The sequence below is a fragment of the Felis catus genome, chromosome D3, assembly GCF_018350175.1.
Source record: "Felis catus isolate Fca126 chromosome D3, F.catus_Fca126_mat1.0, whole genome shotgun sequence".
NCBI lineage: Eukaryota > Metazoa > Chordata > Mammalia > Carnivora > Felidae > Felis > Felis catus.
This window is the reverse complement of record NC_058379.1, coordinates 40683487-40702873: the sequence shown is the minus strand read 5'-3', so window position 1 is coordinate 40702873 and position 19387 is coordinate 40683487. Positions and strand designations below refer to the sequence as shown.

At 38.8% G+C, this 19387-nt stretch overlaps 1 long non-coding RNA gene across 1 annotated transcript in view; it reads right to left on the bottom strand.

Moving 5' to 3' along the window:
* The window catches only part of LOC109493342, a 145986-nt gene that overhangs the window by 9346 nt on the left and 117253 nt on the right, over window positions 1-19387 (bottom strand). The gene's annotated exons all lie outside the window — the stretch shown is intronic.

The window sequence follows — 19387 nt, the reverse complement described above, 5'->3', positions numbered from 1 at the left end:
GCCCTGGGATATGCTTGATAGGCAACCTCAGGAAATTCTGAGGGAGAGTGAGTGTAGGAATCTCTGAACTACATCCAGTGTCTTCCGTTCACTGCAGACCCTAGTCGCTGTGGGCTTGCCGTGTACTTTCATTCTTGGTGGGCACTTGGTAATCTGAATATGTGTTATTTCATTTAATGACTGAGACCTTAAAACACGGTGGTTAAGCACTCCAACAAATTTAACCTCTGGGGAGGAGTGTGGTGTTAACACTTCTATACATGGCACCGTTCACAGACCAATTACGTTGGATTTCCAGATTAATGAGATGACCATAGAGTTGCCAGGCTCTGAAGGAATTGGAGCTTAGACAAGAAAAAAGGAAGTAAAATTTGTAAATTATTTACAAGTTCCAGTATTCTGTTTTTAGTTATGAAGCCAGACTTCACCAAAAAGAGGAAAAGGTAAAAAGAGAGTAACACTCAAACAGGTTGGCAAGCGCTTGCTGGGCCATCACGATCCATATGCCCTTGACCTTCCTGTCTCCTTGGCCCGCTTATCTCACACAGTCCTGGTTTGTAGCAGAGTACCGTCTGGGTTGTGAACATTATCTTTATATGGGCTTCGGTCATTCAGAGGACACACACAGGCTTTCAAGGATTTGAGGGAAACTCCTTGTTGAAATGTTTACGTTATTTCCTCTTTACAGCTGCACTGCAAGCGGCACACATTGCTTCATGCTCTGCAGATAATATTCTGGCTCCTCTCTCCTTGGCTTCGGCACTCATCACTTCCCTCCGAGCCTGCCTGTTGTTTCTTCTCTTTTGTCACATCTGGCCCTCACCCAAGTTCAGCCTGCTTTTCAGTGTGTGTTTCCTGGCATTCTTAAGCATTTTGAAAAGCCGTGTAGTGTTTTCACCTTAAAACATTTAGGTTACAGGAGGAATTGAATTAAAGATGATTTTTTTTCATTACAATTACTCTTCAGTTAGCACGTCCAGTAACACCGAAAAATTCTGAAACCTGAGTTTTATGAAACTTGAATAGTAGTGTGTTCCCTCTGCTCCCAAATGACATGTGGTCACAAACGGAATGCCAACTTCAGTCCATGTTCTAAGCCAGTGGCATTTAGGGAGGTGACCCTGGTGCCCCTTGCAACTCTTCCCATCTTCTCACCCCTTCTACACTGGGAAGTCCTCGAGTGCATTCCACAGCCCATTTGAAAGGCTTCCTGAATTTTCCACTCCATCCTCTCCTCACTGGGTCAAATGCTGAGAGTCAGAAGGACTCAAATCAGGCTGCATAAGTTCAAATCTGAGAACTTGTTAGCTTAATAGTTGGACCTATTTTGTTTTGGACAAAACTGCTAACCTCTTTAAGCCTAATTTTGTATTATCTGTGAAATGAGGCTAACATTAGCACCCACTTTAGAGGGATGCTGTGAACGTTGATTATGGTAATTCATGGTAAGCACTTAAGATAATGTCTGGCTCATTGTAAGTATTCAAGACACTTTAGTCACTAATATTTCTCCAAGGTTTATTGATAAATACTCTTATTTATAGCACAGTATTTTCGAGAATTATAAAATCTTTTTTTGGTAAAAATTTGTTGTCAAGAATATGATCACTGTGGGGTACCTGGGTGGCTCAGTCAGTTAAGTATCTGACTCTTGATTTCAGCTCAGGTCATGATCTCACGGTTGGCTCCTGAGATCAAGCCCCATGTTAGTCTCTGAGCTGACAGTACGTGGAGACTGCTTGGGACTCTGTCTCTCCCTCAATCTGTGCCCCTCCCCTGCATGCACTCTTTCTCTCTCTCAAAACAAATAAATAAACTTAAAAACAAAAGAATATGATCACTGTGATAAGACTAAAAACATAATCAATGAACCAAATTAACTTTTTCATGCCTTGTGATCTTTATCTAGTCCTACATGTTCCTTGTTTATGCTTCTTATAGCATCTTGAACACATGAACTGGCTAGCATTCCAGGTTGATATGTTTTTACTTTGTGAGTTCTTTTTTTTAATTATATTTTACTTTTTAATTGAGGTACAATTGACATATAACATTATATTAATTTCAGGTGTACAACATAATGGTTGGATATTTGTATATTGTATATCTCATGAAATGATCACTAAGTCTAATTAACATCTGTCACATTACAAAGTTACACTTTTTTTAAAATTGTAATGAAGACCTTTAAGATCTACTTTCTTAACAACTTTCAATATGCAACATAGTATCATTAACTATAGTCACATGCTATACATTACATGCCCATAATTTATTTTATAACTGGACGTCTGTAACTTTTGTCTCCCTTCACCCCCCACCCCCACCCCCAGATTGATTCTGTAGTGTGACAAAAAACAGACTAAGTCATATTAACCTAAGTAAGAGTTGCCACATATTATCATCACAAGGGAATTTCTAATCTTCTAGTTAAAAAGAAAATGCCACAACAGCAAGTATTTGATAGAAAACATCAAACTGTCTGATTCTATGCATCCCAAGTCATTCAGTGAGGAAATGTTCCTTGACTTTGTTTTAAAGTAATAAAATGCACATGATAACAATTCATAGAGTAAACAAGGATGGAAAAAGAAAAGTTTCCTACCCCAGCCTCCTCTCCACTCCCCAGAGGAACCCAAGACTGACAATTATTTATCTATCCAAAAGTTTCGTAATGCTCATACTGGCATGTATTCTAGAAGCTCTGTACATCACTTTGGCCTAAGGGCTCTGCCAAATTCTGCGATTTGGTTTCAACTTTGGCCTGTGGAAGACTGAAGAGTCAAATGCCAACTCATAGAGAACCCTGGCATTCTCAGACTTGTGCACGACCAATTATCAAATTGGGGAGGGTGAGGTTGGGGAAGGGGGTGGGGAAGGGAGTAGTTGTCTGCAATTTATCAGCCTCAAGCCAAATCTGGCTTTTCTTTTGTTTTGTAAATAAGGCTTATTTTTATTTTTTTTAAATATTTTTTTAAAATATTTATTTTATATATTTTTGAGAGACAGAGCATGAGCAGGGGAGGAACAGAGAGAGAGAGGGTGGCAGAGAATCCTAAGCAGGCTCCAGGCTCTGAGCTGTCAGCACAGAACCAGACGCAGGGCTCAAACCACAGACTGTGAGATCATGACCTGAGCCGAACTTAGCTTAACGGACTGAGCCAACCCAGGCGCCCTGTGTAAATAAAGTTTTATTGAGATCCACCACACCTATACCTTTATATAATTGTCTTTGGCTGCTTTCACGATAGGTGGCAGGGTTGAGTAGTTGCAACAGAAGCTTGCCTACAAAGCCAAAAGTATTTCATTTCCAGCCTTTTATGGAAAAGGTTTGTCATTTCAGATTAGGCTATTATCATGGCTAATCAGCATAAAACACCCATGATCCAAACAAGGCAAGTCATTGGTTGCTAATATCTGAACAATCACTTTTAAACATAGGAGGCATTCTAGGTATAATTTGGATGGAAATATCTCCCCAAGTGTTTTATGTTGAAATTCTTTCAGTTAAAGTGTGTATTTACCATTGTAATAATAATAATAGTGTAATAATTAATGTTGTAAAAGTTAAGTTTGTGAACAAAAGTCATCATTAGGAATTTTCTGTTTTTCTTTTCTTTTTTTCAAATGTTTATTATTTTTGAAAGAGAGACAGAGAGCAAGCAGGGAAGGGGCAGAGTGAGGAGGACAGAGGATCTGAAGTGGGCTCTTTGCTGACAGAAGACAGCCTGATGTGGGCTCGAACTCATGAAGCGGGAGATCATGACCCGAGCCGAAGTCAGACACTTAACTGACTAAGCCACCCAGGTACCCCAAGATTTTTCAACTAATTAAATAAATAAGGCAATAGATTAACAGTCAGTGCAAATAATTAAGGCAGAGTTTGAGAACTTTAGGAAAGGATAGAAAGTAAGTCCTTTTTGAGTCCACAAATGTTTATAAAAAGTAAGTATAAATTTTAAGGACAATAATCAAGATTAGAGAGTATCAAAATTCTACTATCTGCAAACTTGTTTGGTGAAGTGAGTGAATAAGATAGCTCTTAAGAATTTTGATTAAGGGGCACCTCGGTGGCTCAGTCAGTTGAACGTCTGACTCCGGCTCAGGTCATGATCTCACAACTCGTGGGTTTGAGCCCCGCATCAGACTTTGTGCTGACTGCTTGCTCAGAGCCTGGAGCCTGTTTCAGATTCTGTGTCTCCTTCTCTCTCTGCCCCTCCCCTGCTCACACTTTGTCTCTGTTTCTCAAAAATAAATAAATGTAAAAAAAAAAAACAGGAGGAAGAATTTTGATTAATTATTTATTATTTAATTCCAATTAGGCCATGATTATTACAAGAAAAAAATCTATTCGAGAATTCTTCACATCTTGTAAAGATGAATTAAATGCAGAATGGCAGCTTTGTTATCACTTCAGATTTTCCAAAGAAGGAAAACTCCAATATCACATGTAATAATAACCTGACATATTTAGACATAATAAAGATTATGTAGAGATATAGAGAAAAAGGAGGTACCCCAAACACATTTTGTTCTCACTCTTGAAACTTCAAAAGGGCGGGCACCATGGATGAACTTTGAGGACATGATGCTAAGTGAAATAAGCCAATCACAAAAGGGCAAATACTGTATGATTCTACTTTTATAAAGTATCTAGAGTAGTTAAATTCATAGACATGGAAAGTGGAATGAATGGTGGTCACCAGGGACTGTGGGCAAAGAAGAATGGGAAGTTATTGTTTAATGGGTAGAGAAGTTCAGTTTTGCAAGATGATAAAAATTCTGGAGATGGATGGTGGTGGTGGTCACACAACAATGTGAATACACTCACCATCACTGAACTATACACTTACACATGGTTATAACGTAGTAAATTTTATGTCGTGTGTATTTTACCACAATTTAAAAAAAAAGGTTTGATGAGAGTACAATTCTTTATAAGAGACAATTCTTTATAGCTTTGAGTCTATCAAACTCAAAACTTTAAACAGAATCTTGTTGAATTGACCCCTATCGACTGCTAATCATTTTTGTCTCTGGCCATACCACCCTGAATGTGACTGATCTTGTCTGATTTTCAATAATTGAAGTAAAAAGATTCTGGAGAGTTGCCCACTTTATAAATCTTAGGTACAAATTTCCTTCTAGAAAACATGCTACTGAAAAACTACTTCCTAAATTGTATTATGCTACACACACACACACACACACACACACACACACACACATCAAGATGTTATTAAAGGAGCTGGTTGAAAAAGAACACCTAATTTACCTGTTACAAATGTGCAGTACCATGACCACAGGAGCTGCTGACCCACTGACCCCACTGGGGAAAGCACTGTTCCTGAACCATGATGGCAATCTTTAAAGATGTGTCTGCTAAATATTTAACTAATATTTGACTTTTCATTTGTTTATTTTTTTTTTCTCTTTTTTTTTTTAATTTTTTTTCAACGTTTTTAATTTATTTTTAGGGCAGAGAGAGACAGAGCATGAACGGGGGAGGGGCAGAGAGAGAGGGAGACACAGAATTGGAAACAGGCTCCAGGCTCCGAGCCATCAGCCCAGAGCCTGACGCGGGGCTCAAACTCACGGACCGCGAGATGGTGACCTGGCTGAAGTCGGACGCTTAACCGACTGCGCCACCCAGGCGCCCCTGTTTATTTATTTTTTAAGTTTATTTAAAATTTTTAGTAGTCTCTACACTTAACATGGGGCTCAAACTCAAAACCCAGAGATCAAGAGTCGCATGTTCTTCCCAAGGAGCCAGCCAGGTGCCCCATAATATTTGAATTTTTAAATAAAAATTCAGACTTATTCTTGTAGCAACCCAGACGTTCATTCTGTGATGGTATAATCTGTTTCAGTCTTAGTTTTAACTGTATATTGATTTTAACAGCCAGCCATTTGGAATTCAGCCAAACTGTGAAGTTGGTGTTGAAGTACCTACAAAAGCATATGTATTTTTTAAATGTACATGAATGAGATCAAAGTATACATGCTATATTTAATGTTTAATGAGTAATAAATCTTGGATAACCTTACATATTGGGATATACCACCCACAAGTATTTATCTAAGAGAAATAAAGGCATATGTCCTTACCAGACTTACACACTAATACTCACAGCAAGCAGCTCCAGGTTTAATAGCCTCAAACTGGAAATGACCCAAATGACTACCAACAGGTGAATGGCTAAACAAATCATATCTATAAGTGAAATACTAATCACCAATAAAAGACATCATCTACAAATATACAGTACTATACAATGGAATACTAATCAGCGACTTAAAAAAAGAATGAACTATTGATACATGCAGCAACATAGATAAATCTCAAAATATTTACGCTGAGTTAAAGATGCCAGACAACCAAAGAGTATATACTGTATAATCCCATTTATATAAAATTATAAAACTGCAAACTAATTGATAGGGATGAAAAAACTGCTGGTTGCCTGGGGAATGAGGATGGGGAAGAGAACAAGGGAGAGAGAAATTACAGGGACACAAGAAAACTTTGGAGGTGATAGATACATTATTTTCACGTGGCCATGGTTTATACTCTATCAAAACTGATCAAATTGTTTAAATCTGTTTGCTTTATTATATGTCATGCATACTATATCATACATACATACATACTATATCTCAATAAAGCTATTCAAAACCAAAACAGGGCACCTGGGTGGCTCAGTTGTTAAGCATCTGACTTTGGCTCAGATCATGATCTCACCGTTCCTTAGTTCAAGTCCCAAATCAGGTGATCTTGAGCCCTGAATTGGGTGAGCCCCACTTCTCTCTCTCTCTCTCTGTCTCTCTGTCTCTCTCAGTACAACAACAACAAACCCAAAACAAAACAAAAAGGTTTTAGGAGTTGGTAGTGTGTTTACTCACACATTCCACAAATTCGATTTTACCAAACTCTTCTTTAGTAAGAATTTTTAAGTCTATTGATGAAATTAGCCCTTCTCAGGAATGTGTATGGCAAATATTTCCCCAATTTTGTTTCTTGTTTTTTAAAAACCATATTTGTGTGATTTTTAGCTAAACTGAAATTTCTTACATTTTTATCAAATTAAATGCATGTCTTTTAGGTTTTTGGTTTGCGGTAGCATAATCTGCTTAGAAAGAAGTTCCTCTTCAAAATTATGTATTTAAAATGTTCCCTGGGGCGCCTGGGTGGCGCAGTCGGTTAAGCGTCCGACTTCAGCCAGGTCACGATCTCGAGGTCCGTGAGTTCGAGCCCCGCGTCGGGCTCTGGGCTGATGGTTCAGAGCCTGGAGCCTGTTTCCGATTCTGTGTCTCCCTCTCTCTCTGCCCCTCCCTCGTTCATCCTCTGTCTCTCTTTGTCCAAAAAATAAATAAACATTGAAAAAAAATTAAAAATAAATAAATAAAAATAAAAAAATAAAATGTTCCCACATTTTATTTGCTTTATATTTTACATTAAATTCTGTCTTGAATTATTTTTGGAATAAGGCAGGAACTGAAACTTATTTTTCCACCAAATGGTTAACCAATTAAACTGACACAATTTATTGAATACTCTTGTTCCATGGATTTTTGTCATCTAAAAATACTTCTGTATCTTTGGTTCTATTTCTGGACTCTTTAATCAACTCCACTGGTCCAGTTATTGAAGTTTTATAATAGATGCTCATATCTGGTAGGACTAGTCTCCCTCAATTTTCTTCTTTTTTAGCTTTTTAGGTTTTTTGCATATTTTTTCCTTATTGTTTCCTTTTTTTATATTTATTTATTTATTTATTTATTTATTTATTTATTTATTTATTTATTTTGAGAGCAAGAGACTTATTTATTTTGAGAGGGAGAGAGAGTGCGAGCCAGGAAGTAGCAGAGAGAGAGAGAGAGGGAGAGAGAGAGAATCTCAAGCAGGCTCCACACTGTCAGTGCAGATCCTGACCCTGGGGCTGGAACCCACCTACCGTGAGATCATGACCTGAGTCAAAATCAGGAGTCATCTGGATACCCAACCAACTGAGCCACCCAGGTGTCCCCACTGGCTATTCTTATATATTTATTTTACAAAGATGAATTGGAAATGAGTTTCCAAGAGTTAATGTCTCCTAGTAATACTGTCTTTATGTTCATCCTCTTTGCATTTGCATTTGCATTTTTTCATGTATGTCAATAATATAAAATTTGATCCATAAAGATTAATTAATTAATTGACATTTAATTTTTTTAGCATTTATTTATTTTTGAAAGACAGAGAGAGACAGAGCATGAGCGGGGGAGGGACAGAGAGAGAAGGAGACAGAATCTGAAGCAGGCTCCAGGCTCCGAGCCGTTGGCACAGGGCCTGAGTGGGGCTCCAACTCATGAACCTCAAGATCATGACCTGAGTTGAAGTCAGACGTTTAACTGACTGAGCCACCCAGATGCCCTGATCCATAAAGATTTATGACAGTTATATCTTTATTCTTTTACCATCATAAAATTCCCCTCTTTATCTTTTTTCAAATTTCTTTCGTTGAATTCATCCTTGACTGATTATGATGCCAGCTCTCTTTTTTTGGTTTTCATTTCCCTGGGATGCATTGATCTATCTTTCCCTTTCAATATTTCTGACCAACTTTGTTTCTCTTTTTAAAGTTTATTTATTTTCAAGAGATAGAGAGTGTATGTGGGGAAGGGGCAGATAGAGAGGGGGACAGAGGATCCAAAGCAGTTTCTGTGCCTTCAGTGCAGAACCTGATGCGGGGGCTACAACTCATGAGACCAGGACCTGAGCTGAAGCCAGATGCTTAACCATCTGAGCTATCCAGGTGCCTCTGAACAACTTTGTTTCTAACTCTTTAGCATTTAATTGCTTTTAACCAAATCTGATTCCTTTTTTTCCTAATATGTATTTAGTACTTTTATACTTATTCATATGCCATATATTTAATATTAATTGTCATGTACATTTTGTATTTCCAACACACCCTTTATTTTACTTCATGATATCTGTTTCTTGTTTTATTTTTTTAATCTTTTTTTTTTTTAACATTTATTTATTTTTGAGACAGAGAGAGACAGAGCATGAACAGGGAAGGGGCAGAGAGAGGGAGACACAGAATCCGAAATGGGCTCCAGGCTCTGAGCCGTCAGCACAGAGCCTGATGTGGGGCTTGAACCCACGGACTGTGAGGTCATGACCTGAGCCGAAATCGGACGCCTAACCGACTGAGCCACCCAGGCGCCCCTTTTCTTTTGTTTTAAAGTGTACTCTACCTTGGTAACTTGAAAGGCTTATTGTCCACTGGTAGGTCTTTTTTTTTTTTTTAAGATTTTATTTTTTTAAGTAATCTCTACACCCAACATGGGGCTCAAACTCACAACCCAAGCTCAAGAGTCACATGCTCTACACTGAGTCAGCCAGGCAGTTTTAGGTCTTCTAATAGTTACCTTTTATGAACTTATATAATTGACTAAATCCCTATTTTTTTTAAATTTTTTTTAACGTTTATTTATTTTTGAGACAGAGAGAGAGAGCATGAACAGGGGAGGGGCAGAGAGAGAGGGAGACACAGAATCTGAAACAGGCTCCAGGCTCTGAGCTGGCAGCACAGAGCCCGACGTGGGGCTCGAACTCACGGGTCGCGAGATCATGACCTGAGCCGAAGTCAGCAGCTTAACCGACTGAGCCACCCAGGCGCCCCTAAACCCCTATTTTTTAGTGATAAAATGGAGACACTATCTATTGACTCTGAAATCGAAAGGATGAAAAATTACCATACTTAGACTTCCTTTCATATCTCCCTTTCTGTTAATTTTTGCTAGTTATATATCACAGAGACAGATATGGGACTCGATCTCATGATTCTGAGATCATGACCTGAGCCAAAATCAAGAATTGGACACTTAACTGACTGAGCAACCCAGGGTCCCCTGCAGTTGTATTTTTTTGCTTCATTTTTTTTCTTCTATGGCGTTTTTTTTTTTGTCTCCTTTAAAAAAATTTTTTTTGTTGTTTATTTTGAGACAGAGAGAGAGAGCAAGCAGGGGAGGGGCAGAGAGAGAGGGAGAGAATGAATGCTGACAGTGAGGGATTAGAACCCATGATCTGTGAGATCATGACCTGAGCGGAAACCCAGAGTTGGACGCTCAACCGACTGAGCCACCTAGGCGCCCCATCTTCTATGGTATCTTTCAATATGATTTCTATTCCACTTATTGTAGTCTCTGATTACGGATACCAGCCATCCTGATGTCAGACTATTATTATTTACTCTGTATATAGCTTCTTCCCTAAGATTGTTAAAATATCTTTCTTTTTCCCCTGCATTCTCTGTGATTACTGCAGACCTTTCCTTCATGTTATTAATTTAGTTTTCAGCTATGTGTGTTCCATTCCTTGCTGTCTTGAATCAATTTTTTAAGTAATTCATTGTTTTGGAGTTTGTTGTTTATGTGTTTATTTTGTGTTTGTGGGTTTTTTTGTTTTTTGTTTGTTTGGGTTTTTGTTTTTGTTTTTGTTTTTTAGCATTGTGTATTAGGTTATCTCCAGAAAAAGATACCCAGCAGGATATATATATCTAAGCACAAGGTATATCTACATCGATATCTATCTATATCTATATCTATATCTATATCTATATCTATATCTATATCATCTATATCTGTTTCATCTGTATCTATCCTGTTGGTTAGGAGAGACAGAGAGTTTTAAGGAATTGGCCAAAATGATTATGGAGGCTGAAAAACCCCAAGATTTGCAGGCTGCAATTTGGAGACCCAGGAGATTTGGTGTGTGGTTCTAGTCCAAGTCTGAAGGCCTGAGAACCAGGACAGTTGATAGCCTAAGTTCCAGTCAGAAAGCTGGCAGGCTCCAATACCAATGAGAGCCAATGTTTCAGTTTGAGTTGAAAGGCCAGAAAAGAACAATGTGCCAAAAGAAGTCAGGCAGGAAGACTTCCTCTTACTCAGCCTTTTTTGTTCTATTCAGGTGTTCAGTTGATTGCGTGAGGCTCACCCATATCGGAGAGAGCAATCTGCTTTACTCAGTCTATAGATTCAAATTTTGATCTCATTCAGAAACAACTCATAGAAACACTCACTGTAATGTTTGACCAAATGACTGGGCATTTTGGAGCCCTGTGAAGTTGACACCTAAAAGTATCACACATTGCAATCTTAGCCTTCTATTGCCTTAGCTCATCTTTGATTTCTTGTTTCATTGAATTTATATATTAATTTTGTTTCATAGAATGCAAAGCATTTGCTGTTTTTCTTTAGGTTTTTAAATATGTTTCTTCCCAGATATATTTTACTCATTTGTTCCTGCTCTTTTTCTGTCATAGTGTATTTGCCTTGTCTTCATACAATCCTCCTCTCCATCTTATTATTTAACATGGGGGGACCCTATCCAGATTTCCTATTTTCACAGATAGGGTGTGGATGAATTCTTATTTACAATCTTTTTCACACTGATCTGAGGCCTGTTTGTCTTCCTGTTAGAAATTCTGAGGCTGAGTCTTTTGTGTTTTCTCTCTCGTTGTCCGAGGGCAGGTTGAAGGGAACATCCATCAGCTAGAATTAGACTTGTCTGTAGAAGAGAAAATTCAAAGTAACAGTGTCTTCAATCAGAAAGAGGTTTGATCCTCTCTCACTTAGAAGTCTACCAACCATCACAGTTAATATGATACTCTGCAGTGTTAGGGTCACAAACTCAAGTTCACCATGTGGTCTCAGGTCACTCTAGCTCTACCCATCACATCTGCTTTTTGGCCAGTAAGAGAGAAGAGGAAATGGGAATGCCCACTCCATTTAAGTACCTTCCCATAAGTTGTACACGCCTCAAGCTTAACACCTATGAGTGCCTCACTATGGGGTAGCTTAGAAATATCTTTTTTGGCGGACACAAGGGTGGCTCAGTTGGTTAAGCGATCTATTCTTGATTTCAGCTCAGGTCATGATCTCATGGTTTGTGGGATTGAGCCTGTTGGACTTTGTGCTGACAGAGCCTGCTTGGGATTCTCTCTCTCTCTCCCTCTCTGCCACTCACATGTGTGCTCTTTCTCTCTCTCTCTCAAAATAAATAAACTTATATATATATATATATAAGTTTTTTTCTGAGTGCCTTTTTTTTTCTGAGTGCCTGTGCTCAGTACAATTGTGGTGTTTTTGTTTGTTTTTGTTTTTAAGTAAAGAAGAAGGGAAGAAGAGACAGGGTACAACTATTGGTGTCTACAGGGATGGGGATTGGGGCAGGAGGAGAGGAGGAGCTTCAGCTGAGGCCACGGGCTCTCATGTTGGTGGACCTGGTCATTGCTCTTTTTGCTGTATTTGGGTTAAAACTCCTGTCCTACAATTCATCCCACTTTATCGGTAGAGTATATTTACTCTCAGATTCTAGCTGCTCTCCAGTTAAAAGTAGAACCGTGAAGCCTTTGCTTCTGATTAAGGAAAAACGTAGGCATTTATTTCCTCCGCTTCACCTCTGCTTCACCTGCTAATTGCCCCTCCTTGGCAGCCACACCACTCCCCTACCAATGGAGGAAAGAAAAGATAAACGAAGTCTGTGGGGTTTGACAGTGAGCACTAGTGAACAAAGGGTTTCAAATGAAGGTTTCTGTGCATTTCTTTTTTGTTCACTTCATTTAATTTTAGGGGAGACTCTGTGATCTAGCTTCATCAGTCTTCTATCCTAACCTGAAGTCATCTTCAAATATATCTAGATGGAGACAAGACATGTAGTTGTAAATTGGGTGGATGATTTTATCAGAATAAGAAAACTCATCTCTTGAATGGCTCCCATGTCCCTGTAATGGATACTGTAGTAATCCAGGATGACATGTAATGACTCTTACTGACCTGAAGATACACAAGTATATTTTTCTTAGAAAACTAATTACCAGATTATTTATAAAACTAAAATTTTACCAAGAAGTAATAATATTCTTCTTCAGGTGCTGTTGGTTATTTTTCAGCTCCCAACTCTGTTGGTTATGGTAACCCAAAAAGGATTTTGATTAATAAAGATATTTTACGACACTTTATTTATTTATTTATTTATTTATTTATTTATTTATTTATTTTATAACACTTTAAAATGGACTTTCAGGAAAGCCTCCAAAACTATCTTACTGATGGATTTTATTTCACCATATACATCTTTTGTATTTTTCTCCTTAGACAGCTGTCTCTTAAAAATTCAGACTGGGCTGTGGGGCGCCTGGGTGGCTGAGTCTGTTCAGCGTCAGACTTCAGCTCAGGTCATGAACTCACAGTTCGTGGGTTTGAACCCCACATCAGGCTTTGTGCTGACAGTTCAGAGCCTGGAGCCTGCTTTGGATTCTGTGTCTCCCTCTCTCTCTGCTCCTCCCCAGCTTGTGCTCTATCTCTCAAAAATAACTAAATAAACTTAAAAAAATAATAATAAATAAAATTCAGATTGGTCTATAATGACAGTCTGGCTCATTTAAAAGGCCTGATTAGAGTGAATAATAATGATAAATATAATAGTTGTAACTAACATTTATTGAGCTCTTACCAATAATATCTTTGCTTAAACATAGCTTGATGCTACTCGGAGTAGAAATACTGTATTTGTTTCCAAATTAGATTCCTACACTTTAGTGGGAAAACTTCCCTCCTTTGCCCTCCTTATTTTAATGGGACACTTATATTGTAAACAGCATCCCACCCCTCATTATAATACTGGCCTACGTGCCCAGAAAGCTGTTACATATGGCTAACTCACTTTTCTGCTCATGTCCCTAAAAGGAAGACAAAATTGCAGCTTTCCTGTTGTGTGCCTCTATTTCTATCACCTCAGCTACCTTTGGGTCACTCAGCTGTACCATAACAGGCTTGGTGACTGTGGCAATTTGATTTTTTTTTTTTTTAATTTTTTAAAAAGTTTATTTATTTATTTATTTTGAGAGAGACAGAGACAGCACTAGTCGGGAGGGGCAGAGAGAGAGGGGGACTTTTTTTTTTTTTAGTTTATTTATTTATTTATTTATTTTGAGTTAGTGATTTTTTTTACAAAGGCTATACAGTAGCTTTGCTTTTTTAGGGGAGGGTGGGGGGTGCTTTCATTTTATTTCCATCTTGGATAGGCAGAGATTTTTCTTTTCTTTTTTTCCAGAAAATGAAAATCCCAGGAGAATGTATTGCTGATTCTGGTTTTCATTTGAATGCCCACCCAGGTCATGAGAGATGAATTGTAGTCTTTGTTCTGCCCCAAGCTCAGAAATCCCAACTTACAGGAAATTGGATAGAAAGAGGACTGTTTGCAAGAACAGCAGCCATTAACGTGAGCTCTGCAATGATCAAACCTTCATCTGGGGAGACTTCACACCTCTGTGAAAGCAGAAACAAGAATGGAACTAGCTTAGCCTCTCACCTCCTGATTCCCATTTCTAGAGCAGAATATCATATTGTGTCAGTCTGAGGTTTTACTCTTAATCGTTAGGATTCTCTGATTTTCTTTTACCATTCTCAGAATGTGTGTATTTGCTGTTGAACAATATCAAAAAATATTTATAAAGAGTAGTTTAAAGGGTGGGGTGCAGAGGGGAAACCATCGATTTTAAATAAATATCAATTGTCACTTTTTTAATGTTTACTTATTTATTTTGAGAGGCAGAGAGAAAGTACGCACACAAGTGGGGGAGGGGCGGGAGGGCGGGAGAGAGAGCATCCCAAGCAGGGTCCATGTTCAGTGTGGAGTCTGATGCGGGGCTCGATCTCACGACTGTGAGATCGTGACCTGGGCTGAAATCAAGAGCCAGATGCTTAACGGGCTGAGCCACTCAGGCACCCCTCAATTGTCATTTTTGCTTCACCATTTTGGACTTATACTGAAGACTGATTTTATAGTTATCCACCAGATCAGTGGTAAATTTGATCTTCACCTTTTACTACAACACTACGGGGAGTTTGTGATCAGTTGCTTTCTAAGCTTTTCTGTTCAAATCCTAGCTCTCTGACCCTAAGTATCTGGCGACAGGGTCACTGTCTACAGGAGGCACAGCTGCCTTTGCCACTGCCATCTCCAGCCTCCTGAAAGTTATTTCTTAACTTCCTTCCACACAGTTGAAACGGTGTTGGAGTTGGAGTTTTCTCAATCCCCGTGTCCCCGTATCCCCAGAGGGGATCTGCTCTGGGTAGGTGAGATCATACAAGGTCGGCTGATGGTCAGATACCAAAACTCTGTGCTGTGCTGTATTCATTTGGGCGCTCCCCCACCCCCAACACATTGGTCTCACACCAGACACTCCCTTTGGAAGGGGGTCCAATTTCAGCACCCTCTAAATCAGTGCTTTGGGACTCCAGACTACTCCCAAACTTGAAACAAAATCCATTTGAAGACCTGCTTTCTCTCTAGTCTTTATGCTCAGATTCTACAATTTTACCACAGTTATTCTTTTTTTTTTTTTAAGTTTATTTATTTATTTTGAGGGAGAGAGAGAGAGAGCACACGCAGGGGAAGAACAGAGAGAGGGGGAGAGAGCAAGAACGCCAAGCATGCGTTGCACTGTCAGCTCACAGCCTGATGGGGGGCTAGAACTCATAAACTGTGAGATCTTGACCTGAGCTGAAATCCAGAGATGGATGCTTAACCAACTGAGCCACCCAGGCAGCCCTTACCCCAGTTACTCCTTTTTTTTTTTTTTTAATGTTTATTTATGTTTGAGAGACAGAGAAAGACAGAGTTTGAGTGGGTGAAGGCAGAGAGGGAGGGAGACACAGAATCCGAAGCAGGCTCCAGACTCCAAGCTGTCAGCACAGAGCCCGACATGGGGCTCAAACTCACGAACTGTGAGATCATGACCTGAGCCGAAGTTGGACGCTTACCCACTGAGCCACCCAGGTGCCCCACCCTAGTTATTCTTAATTGTTAAATAAGGAACAATAATCTTTCAATATATGTATTCTTAGATGTTATACCCACATTTTGGGGAAGGTAGAGGTAAAAGCAGCAAACCATACAACAGGTATGAAAAATAGAACTTAAGACTAAAAACAAAAAATAAATGTCCCTCTGTAAATTCTTTTCCTCCTTCCGCATTGTCTTCTCTGATCTCTAGAGCGTGTCAAAGTTCAAGCACAAATAAACGACAACAAAAGCGGCCTAGAAAAATTCTCTTTTTAAAAGAGATGTATTCAGTGTAAGATCTTTCACATAATAATTTTTAAAAAGAACACAGTGAACAAGAAAGATAAATTAAAAGATAAGACGATTTTTTTAAAAAACAGAATAGATTAAAGCCCCGTTGGCCCCTCTAGCTTATCCAGCTCGACATCCCATATCGTCAGCTGTGCTTTTTGTTTTGTTTTTAATAATGAAGGCTTAAAACTAACCTTTGGTTATAGAGGTCAAAATAGGGGTTACCTTTGGGGGACATTGACGGGAAGGATCCAGGAGAGCTTGCTGGGTACTTGAGCTGGGTGACGGCTACAAGGTGTGTGTGTGTGAAAATTCATCAAGCTGAGCACTTACAACTTGGGCCCATTAATAAATGTAAGTTACATCTTCCTAACAAAGAACTTAAAAATCTGTGAAGATTTGGGGTGCCTCAGTGGCTCAGTTGGTTAAGCATCCGACTTCTGCTCAGGTCATGATCTCAAAGTTCCTGAGTTTGAGTCCCTTGTTGGGCTCTGTGCTGACAGTGCAGATTTGACCTAAACTATGCTTATGAAGAGGCCCAACGAGCATTTCTTGAGTCACATGCTGTGTTTGGTGGGTACAATGGGGGACTCACATACTGTACTACATGTTGCAAGTATATCCAGGTGCCAGTGAATCAGGTGGGTATCTGGCACTCACGGTTTGGAGGAGATTGTTTATTTCAATGCATTTAGGCTAGCTACTTCAAACGTTAAAAAAAAAAAAATTTTTTTTTAAGTTTATTTATTTTGAGAGAGAGGGAGAGGGAGAATCCCAAGCAGTCTCTGCACTATTAGGGCAGAGCCCGATGTGGAGCTCGAACTCACGGACTGTGAGATCATGACCTGAGCCGAAAACAAGAGTCAGATGCTTAACCAACTGAGTCACCCAGGCACCCCTACTTCAAACTTATTAAATGGAAAACATTTAATAATTATGAGGCCTTTGTTCAATACATGTGAAGTATAGTATTTTTCAAGAAATGGTAGTTTAACAATGAGATCTAGGGGCGCCTGGGTGGCTCAGTCAATTAAAATCCAACTGGCTCAGGTCACGATCTCACGGTTCGTGAGTTCGAGCCCCATGTCAGGCTCTGTTGATAGTTCAGAACCTGGAGCCTGCTTCGGATTCTGTCTCCATCTCTCTCTGCTCCTCCCCTGCTCATACTCTGTCTCTCCCAAAAATAAACATCAAAAAAATTTTAAAAAACAAAAAAAACAATGAGATCTAAATTGATTGAAATTTCAGGTGCATTTGGAGCAGTTTCCCAGAGACTAGGCATCAAAGTAGCAAAGTGCAATGATCAGTCACGTGACCAGGGGCCAGCAGACTCTCCTCCTGATTTTGTCACCTGAACTCATTCACCCAAGTCACCTGAACATTCTGGGCCTCACTTTTCTTATTTGTGAGGTAAGAAGTCACAACTTTAAAATTATGAGACTATAAAAGTTTGAATTTTGTAAACTCTTTGAATGGATGAATTGGGCAGTTGCCTGTCCTTAAAGGAGAGGTGATTTTTTTTTTTTTTAGTTTATTTATTGGTTTTGAGGGAAAGAGAGCAAACAGGAGCAGGGGAGGAGTAGGCTCCATGCTGTCTGAGCAGAACCTGATGTGGGGCTTGAACCTACAAACCATGAGATCATGACCTGAGCCAAAATTAGAAGTCTGACACTTAACTGACTGAGCCACCCAGGTGCCCCGGGAGAGGTAATTTATTAAAAAATAAGAAATTACATGGAAACAAATTCAAACAGTATAGAAAGACATAAAATGACCTCTCCCTCTCCACCAAATATAATTAGTGTGAATAACTACTTATCCTTTAAGAAATATTTATGCAAATATGTATGTAGACTTTAAAATGTTTACACAAATGACTTCATAGTAAATACTATCTATAGTTTGCCTTTTTTTCACTAAATAACATACTTTGGAGATCTTTCACATGAAACATGCAAATTTACCTCACTCTTCAACATTGTGCATCATAATTTATTTAATCAGTCTCCTACTAATGCATGTTTGGGTTATTTCCAGAATTTTGTCATTACAATTAATACTGTAATAAAAAGCCCTCTATGTATATGAATAGGCATACTTTTACAAATATATACAAATATGTGCTAAAATAATTTCACTAGTAGAATTACTGGGTCAAATGATGAATGCATTTTTTTAAAGTCCATACCCAACATGGAACTCAAACTCATGACCCCCCGAGATCAATATTCTCAGGCTCTACCGACTGAGCCAGCTAGGGGTCTTGATGAGTGCATTTTAAATTTTGGTAGACTGTGTTAAATTACTTTTCCAAAAGGTTTACCAATTTATCCTCCAACCAACCATATTAGAGTACCTACTTCCTCCCACCCTTGCCAACACTGGGCGTTGCCAATCTTTTACTTTTTTGGTTAATTATACATAAAAATATGGTTAAGAGTTAGATTTTAAGATCAGAATTAAATGATATAAGATTACCAATCTTAATGCACTTCCTTATATTTAGCTTAACAGAGAGGTCCCTTTCATCTTTTAAGTGTTTGGTGTTTTGCATTTATCAGCCCGTCAATTTATTCTATGATAACTTTGGAGGTTTAACAATTAACCAGATTTGCTTATGCTGCTAAAGACTATCAAGATACATCTTACATTGCGTTTCAGTCCCTCATTTAGTTTCAGGAAAAAAAAAAATAATAAAGTCCTAATGGGCACATCTTCTGCAACTTAACTCATAGAGATGAAAACACAATGTACACTTCACTGGCTACATTGTGCCCTGAGACTTGAACAGTGAGTGATCAGGCAGCTCCCAGAACAATCAGGTTAAAAGGGAAAACAGGTTATGCTTTGCAGAACACACTTGAGTTTTCTCAGGTTAACTCAGGTATGTTTTCTCTCTGATCTCGGAGGGTTCATCCTAACAACTACCTGCTAATCCTTCAAGAAGAGCAAAGTGCAATACCCTATCTTGATGTTGCTTCGGGCAGAAATATAATTGTTGGATATCAACCATGTTATTTTGCATCTGGTTTCCCAGACTTCCTTGAACACAGCTGGTAGGAACATGTCTATTTACATAGAGGAAAAATGACACTCAGTAATAATTAGTGATGGATTCAAAGTCATTAGTTTGGGCACACCTGAAATACAATTTCAGACTTGAAAACCTTCACTGCTTGAAAAATTATCACACACAATTAACTTTCACTACTCCCACAAGAAATCCTAATAATCTCCAGGAGTTTTTATAACTTT